The following is an 8,153-nucleotide window of genomic DNA, read 5'->3' on the forward strand; positions in this document are numbered from 1 at the left end:
TTTATTTAAAAAAAATACGTTTAACGTTAAAATAAGTGGCCTCAAAAATGTTTATGCAAAAATGCTATCTATTAAATGACCACTTGGTTTTACACTTGGCGCAGAACAGGTATATAATAAATCAACTAAAAGGCAAGTATTTATACCCACATTTGCAGCATAAAATACACAAACCACTACGCTAATTAAAACGCATACTTTGACGTTTTCATAAAAGTTTTGCCTTGTTTTCGATGAATGTTTGAATTCGAAGAGCGTACATCACCGGATTAATTCCCGGGTGTTTCACACGTATGGCTTATATAGTTCAAAATAAAAAGAATTTGTCGTTTAAAATTCAGTAATACTTCAGGATAACGCTAAATAACAGCAGACGTCGGGTATAAAGTGAAAAGTGATAATTAGCGAATTGATTGCCTCAAATTTCATAATTACGTTTTGATACATAGGCCCTAGCTGGCACATTACATGTGTTGCCCGTCGTATACAAATATGCCATAGTTGTTATCATAATCCAGTCATTTAAGTGCTGGTGAACATGACATCAACACCAAGACTGCAGGCAATAAACGATCCGAACACTAAAAGTGTCGAACACAGCTGAATTTTTTTTATTTCCAAGAAAAGATGCTTATATAGGCACCTCGACGATAGAAAAACGAGAGGGAGAAGTCAATGCACCTTCTTTCTACAAGTAAACAATACAATGCGGCGACCCAACCAAGACACGAAAGTGCGTCGCTAAACCCCTCCCCCCTTACTTCAAATTCCGCCTAATTCTCCGGCAACGTTAAAGGTGCACCGAAGTGGTTTTGAAATTGTCCTTTTATGGTAGTTACGTGATCTACGGCGCTCAAAGCATTCCAAATAGTACAATCGTGCGTGGCGTATTCCACTGTTCAATAGGCTAGTTTCAGCGGTTGTTTTGTTCGCATGCGCACGTGATAGACGTTCAATAGACGTTTGTGGTGATAACGAGTGCAAACCAGCATTTATTTTTACCTAAAGATTACCCAAATGTGGACGGAAAAACAAAAACATCCCAATAACGCGTCCATGGAAGCTAGCCACTTGGCAGGTCAGCCGGAATCGTGCAAGGTGGAGTGGTTAAGGATGGTAATAGGCAAGTTTCAACTGCCCCTCTTTCCTATTTTATACAATATCTATAGTCCATAGCTTTCACTGTTACCCCCAGAATCATACCCTCTCCTTTCTCTCAATCCCAAATCCCATGGCCCAAACTGGAAACCAAAAGAGTGGCTTTTGCCGTGACACGAATGGAATGATGACCTGTTTCCCTGAACCAACCTTGACGAGACAAGTCTTAAGACCTCCTTTAGACAACGGTCCGAGGCTTGAAATATAATTATGGTGTCGTTTTCCCAGGACCATTGATCCTGCGGTGCTCAAATTGTAAGAAAAAAAAAATTACATAGTTTTTTTTTTTGCTCGGGGGGGGGGGGGGGGGGGGGGGGTCGGCGGGTGGGGGAGGGGGGCTGGCATGGGGACATATCAATTCGGAGTTTATCGGATAAATCCAAAGTGACACAAATTTTACCGGCTAGTGTTTTTCTGAGTTTTTCAAATTTATCCGAAAACACGGAGCCCTAGTCACACCGTATACCTTTAACTTTGGCGCGTCACTGAGCCGCCACCTTTTGCCGGCACAACGTGCGTGTGAATCCAACTCGTTAGATCTACGAAGCTTATGGGGTGTAGCGCATCTTTAGTTCAGTCCGCGTCCACGCACACACTCGTCCAGTCGAGCGCACGAACTTTAAATATGCACACCAACATAGGAAGATGAGAACAGCATACGACACACGGCAAGAGCGACACGTTCAAATTGCAGAAATCAGCGTCTCACAAACTGCGATTGGTCCCGACATCCAGATTCACGAATGGGGTCGCTTGCGCGGGGGCTTTCGGGAAAGCCACCGTCGTAGGTTTGAGCTCGTCGACGGCGCTTCGTCAGCTACGCCAACTTGCGCTGGGCTACGCTGCGCTACGTTGCGTTGCGTATGACGTCGCCAAACGCGATCGAGCGCACGCGCTTGCCCACAATGTGACCGAAAATAAACAGCCCTGATCGCTTTTGTACGACGCGACGCCGACGCGGGACGCCGACTTTACTCCGCGACCACTTTTCTTGGCAGTGCAGTGGAAGGCACAGGCCCGCGTCCCCTCTCCCATTTTGAGTGTACGCAGGCTCTCCTCCTCCCCCATTTCCGGGGAGAGGAGGAGAGCCCGCGCACACTCAGAATGGGAGAGGGGACGCGGGCCTGTACCTTCCACTGCATTGCCAAGAAAAGTTGTCACGGAGTATAGTGGGGCGCGGTGAGACGAGCCACGACGGCCCTCCGCGCCCGCGCGACGCGGGTCTACGGCCTTGAGAGAAAGAGAATTTCCGGTTAGTCGTCCGAAAAGGGTAGCCCAAATAGCATGAGCTTTCCACGTCGTGCTCATAGCCATTTCCCGTCGAAGTGGGCGATGTAGTGCGTATAGCTTTACTCAAATGAGTATGTGCAGGGGCAAGCTAAGCTGCTGTAGTTTCCTTTAACAGCTTCAATGTGCTTCTCTTGAAAATGCACCATCGTTACTACGGCCTGTATCCTTCGGCTCAAGAAAAAGTTCACAATACATATGCATTGAGGCTGAAGCCGCATTTCTTCTGGTACACAGGTATCCACCTAAAAAAAAGAAACACCTGATGAACGACCCTTATGTTTTATTGAAGCCAAACGGGCTTACGCTCTGCTTCAAAGGTGAGCTGCGGCTTCTTTATTTGGATTGTTTTGTTCTTTTGGAACACTGTGCTTTCTCGAGTGGTCTCACAGACTTTTGTTGTGTCTCCTCTACAAAAATTTATCTGTGTGACTAAAGCCGCATTTCTTCTGGTGCGCAGGTATCCTCCAAAAAGAAACGTTGGTGATGAACGACCCCCACGTTTTTCTTCAAAGGTGAACTGCGGCTTTTCTGTTTGGGTTGTTTTGTTCTTTTGGGACACTTCATGCTTTATTGAGTGATCTCGCAAAGTTTTTTTGTGTCTTCAACAAAAACATATCTGTGTGACTAAAACCGCATTTCTTCTGGTGCCACACTGGCGGCCTTCAGAGTGGCCTACACACGGACGGCAGAGCCTGCGGTTCCCACCATGCTGGGAGTGCAAGTAGCCCCCTTCATACATCTGGCCCCCGTGATATGCGAGAATAGGCTACAGTTACGACTAGTGATGTTTTAAAAATATATTCAAATATCCGTTTGCACTAAAAATCAGCGCATTCATTGTACGTTTCGATTCTCTTATTTGTATTTAAACATTTATATTATATATATATATATATATATATATATATATATATCGTAAAAAGGAGGTAAATGCTTTAAAACGTATTTATTGGGCGACGTTCCGAGCGGGGACCGCTCTTCATCAGGACCTAATGTTGCAGTGAAAGCTGGAAGCCCGCCACCTTGACACGGCGGCCAAAAAAAAAAAAAAAAAAAAAAAACTTATTGAGGAAAGGCGAAAAAACAACTTCTCAGGACCAACCACGGGTAGACGAAGCTATATATATATCTAAATTTGCAGGGAAATTATGCGTGCTTAGGGATAAGCAATAATCATATTGCCGCCCGCAGAGCCGAGAAAGCAACACTTGGTCACGGTCTTCTCGAAGATTCCCGTTCATTCTCGCATCAGACGTAACTTTTCCTTTGCTTTGTTATTCTCGAAAGTTCCAGTTCATCCTCGCCCCGAGCGCGCGACGCTCGAGCCTTCTTTGGCGAACTTTCGAGATAGTGACGCACGGTAGACAAGCAGCTGCCCGCGACCTTGTCGAGTCAGTTTCGCTAGCGCTCTGTAGTGTCGCCGAATCGCCACCCGCTTTTCTGCCACCTCGAAGCTCTTTCGTTACTTATTTTTGTGTGGCACAAGTCCGCCAATTAAACATTTATCTTTCAGTTCACCCTTCGTCTTCTCGTCGCCTTAATTCATGACATTTCTGGTGGAGGTGCGGGGTATGAAACCCGTGCAACGTACCCCTACAAGAACTCGTTCAGCAAGCCCCATTCCCCGACGACCCTCCGTTGACGACTCGGAGCATCGTGCCAGCCGCCGTCTTCAAGTGCAAGCTCCTGAACTCGGACCACTCCCGGCGAGGACAAGGCAAGCTATAACGACGATGGCTTCATCGACGGCGCAGACCACAGCAGCACTCCCGTCCTTTATCTGCCCGTCACCCCTCGTACGCCGACGTCCTTCCACGGCGAGATCTACGAAGACGTCGAAGACTGGTTGCAGCAATAGGTGACATTCACTTGACGTCACTCGCTAGGTTCGCTGGCATCGCCCACCACGGTCGCCATCTTCGAAGTCTCTTGCTATCGCGAATGCCATCTGGCCGGACCTTTTGAGCGTGGTTTAGCAGCATTTTACAACTTTAAAGGGTCTTTTTGATCGAAACTAGGGGTTATTCTTATACTTTGGTGCTTTTGAAGCGCCGTGGGAGTATTCTTTGCGTGTTTTAGTTCGTTTTTGTCGCTATCGGACTCGTTTACCGCGGCCGCGTTGCTCCCTCGGCTCCATGAAGCGCTCCGTGTCGCCCGCCGTGCCGACGGCGGTAGCTCTTGCAAGAACTAATTTTTCTACTTTGGTGCTTTTGTAGCACGGTGTGATTACTCTTTGTTTTGTTTTGCTAGTTTCTTTATTGTTTTTCTCTAGCGGATTTCCTGTACTACGGCCGTGTAACCGTGTTGCTCCATCGCCGCTGTGTCGTACATACGTCGTGCCTTCGGTGTTCGTTCCTGTGCAAAAACATACCGTGCGGCTCACAGAGTGCGCAGCTTATGAAAAATGCGGCGCATTTTTCATTAGCCCAAGCAATTTAAAAACCCTATGTAAGCGATTTGGCGAGCGGGAAGACACGCGACGGCGACCCGCTTCGCTGCCGCTCGGTCACTCGCGCAACGAGGCAAACCTCATGAAAGCGACGGGAGCACACGACCAAGGCGATGAGCGCTAAGTTTTCTAGAAATCCCAAAACCGAGCTACGCGACGAGTGACAGAGAAGGGTGAACCGCATGTAAGCGATTTAGCGAGCGATGGCGACAGCGACGGGAGTCGGCGACGAGCGGCGGAGATTTCTCGCGGTCGGTCGTCGCGTCGCTCGGTTTTTGGATTTCTAGAAAGGGTCGCTTATCGCCTTGGTCGCTTGCTCCCGTCGCTTTCATGCGGTTTGCCACGTCGCGCGAGTGACCGAGCGACAGCGAAGCGGGTCGTCGTCGCTTGTCTTGTCGCTGTCGCTCCGTCTCGTCCCGTCGCTCGCCAAATTGCTTACATGCGCTTCAGCCTTTACACATGGTACTCGGCGGCAACAAAGAAAACGGCCCGCCCCCGAGACCAACTTTTCTTCTCTCTTCTGTTCTACGAAGCTTCAACGATATGAAATTAGCACACACTAGCAGCGGACGACCGCGTAGCGTACCCAAGCCAGTCAAACCGAGACCTCGAAGATGGCGGATCGACGGTAACGCTCCCTGGCAAAATCGAACCTGCAGGCTCAGTGAATACCACCTATACGAAAGGGTGGCGCTGCACAACCAATGGACTCCCGAACAGCGTCTGCAAACCGTCTATTTTTCCCTCAAGGGAACGGCGCGACACTGGTTCGAGAATCGTGAAACCTCGATTACGTCATGGGACCAGCTGAAAGGAGAGCTCCGAGGGACGTTCGCCAGTCATCACCGAAGGGAGAGAGCCGAAGACCTCCTTCGGACGAGGACGCAAGGCCCCAACGAAAGCATCAATAGCTTCGTTCAAGACGTCCTGCGACTGAACGCGCGTGCCGACCCACAAGCCACCGATGACAAGAAGCTGCCTGTCCTCATGCGCGGGGGGAGGGACGACATCTTTGGAGGCCTCGTCCGCTACCCGCCGACCACCGTCGAAGCGTTTGTTGTGGAGGAAACAAACATGGAGCGCGCCCTTCAAGCGCGCTCCTCCTACTACCAACGACATTCCGGCGTCGTTGCCTCCACGCTGCTTAATGACGACATCGGCGCCCGTACCCGGGACATCCGCGACGTTGTCCGGGACGTTGTCCGAGAGGAGCTCCGTAAGCTGCTCCCCGCTGCTGAGCGTCCGGCGTCACTGTCAGTCGCCGAGATCGTGCGTGACGAGGTACAGCGGGCCTTGCAGCCTGAAACACCCGTCAACGTGCAAGCCCCTGAGGAACCGAGGCTGACCTACGCCGCCATGGCCAGACGACCGCCGCAAGCTCCCCGCCAAGCTACGGCTCCACCACGACGTGAACCTCCAGCGCCACAGTACTCCCAACGTCGCGAAGAACGGCAGTACGTGCGCCCGGATAAACCCGCACCCAGGAAAACCGACGTGTGGCGAACGGCCGGCCGACGCCCACTTTGTTACCATTGCGGGGAAGCCGACCATGTCTGTCGCCGTTCCCCGTACCGGCAGCTGGGGCTACGCGGCTTCCACCCCGATGACCCGCGACCACGCTACGGACAGCGACCTCGGGACATTCAGGACTACTTCCGCCGCCCTTCCTCTCCTGAGTCGTGTCCCCGTCGAGTATTCCGTTCACCATCTCCCCGACGCTCGCCATCGCCCTTCCGCCGGTCTCGCCGAGACAGCCTGTCACCCATCGCGCCCCGTCGGGAAAACTAGGTGGTGTTGCGCGAGGACGAACGACGTCAATATCCTCCACAAACGTCGGAGGGCTCCCCCACTAGCGACGAGACACATCAGAACGATGCTTTTGTGACGATGTCGAATAACCTCGACGTTGCCATCGACGGTGTCGACGCAAAGGCACTCGTCGACACCGGAGCAGACTATTCGGTTTTAAGTGGGAGGTTCTCTCGCCGCCTTCGGAAGGTGATGATGCCGTGGGAAGCCCCGAAAATACGAACCGCCGGCAGACATCTCATCACACCATTGGGAAGGTGTACTGCGCGCGTGGACATCCACGGAGAGACCTGCCCCGTGAAATTCGTCGTCCTCAAAGACTGTTCGAGAGACGTCATCATTGGCATGGACTTCCTCTGTGAGTACGGTGCGGTGATCGACCTTGGAGCAAACAGGTTGACGCCGCGAAAGCCCGTGCTAGCTCCGGAGGGATCCAAACGTCGCCAGCCGCCGTCTGTGTCATTGCGGACCACGTGAACCTGCCGCCACGGTCGAGTGTTCTTGTGCCCGTCGTGATCGATGCAGTTGACAGCGAGAAAGTAATTCTGGAAGGCAATGTCCAACTGCTTCTCGGTAGAGGAATTGGCGCCGCAAGGGGTGTAGTAGAGCTGCAGGATAGACGTTGTGTGGTCCTTGTGTCGAACTTTCGACCGGAGGTGCCGCTGTAGCACACGTCGAGGAACTCCGGGCCGACGCCGAAATCGCCGTGATCTCCGACGAACACTCGCCATGTCAGCCGTACATACACCGCCGCCACAGCTCGACGTTAACCACAAGCTCAGCGCCACGGAACGACGACAGCTCGGAGACCTCCTCGCCGAGTTGAACGACCGCTTTGCGACGACGTCGAGGGTGCGCCAGACAACAGTAGCTAAACACCGCATCATTACCAACGAGGACGCGCTCCCTGTGCATCGGCCGCCGTACCGGGCTTCCCCAAAGGAACCAGAGGCCATTCATAAACAAGTAAAAGAGATACTGAACGACGACATCATTCAGCCTTCGAGCAGCCCGTGCACTCTCAACAAAAGGGTAGTCGTAGGGTACTACATTTGGGGTAGTCAGAAGCCGTCACAGATATCGCTACCCCCTTTAGTAGTACTAACGACCCCATGCGTAGTCACTTGGCATGAAATCAACAGGTAGTCACAATGAGCACCCCCAAAAGCAACATGGCGGCTGGCAAGCGACAGTGGAGCAATACGAGCAAGGCCTAGCGAGCTGGACTGCTTTTTGCTAAAATACGATTCTCAAGTGCGCATGCCCGTTCGCTGCCTTCCGTGCGCACTAAAACACTCCAAAACGCGCCTCGAAGCACCGGCACCGCACATATTACGAGTAGGGGCGGCGATGTGAGGGGGGCATTCGAGGGGGTTTGTCCGCGATTGCTTTCGCGCGGCCGGCTGCATTTACTTCGAGGCCAGAAAACATTCAAAGAAGGAATCAT

Source organism: Ixodes scapularis, unplaced genomic scaffold (assembly GCF_016920785.2).
Source record: "Ixodes scapularis isolate PalLabHiFi unplaced genomic scaffold, ASM1692078v2 PGA_scaffold4__175_contigs__length_147842914, whole genome shotgun sequence".
In the NCBI taxonomy this organism is placed as follows: Eukaryota; Metazoa; Arthropoda; class Arachnida; order Ixodida; family Ixodidae; genus Ixodes; species Ixodes scapularis.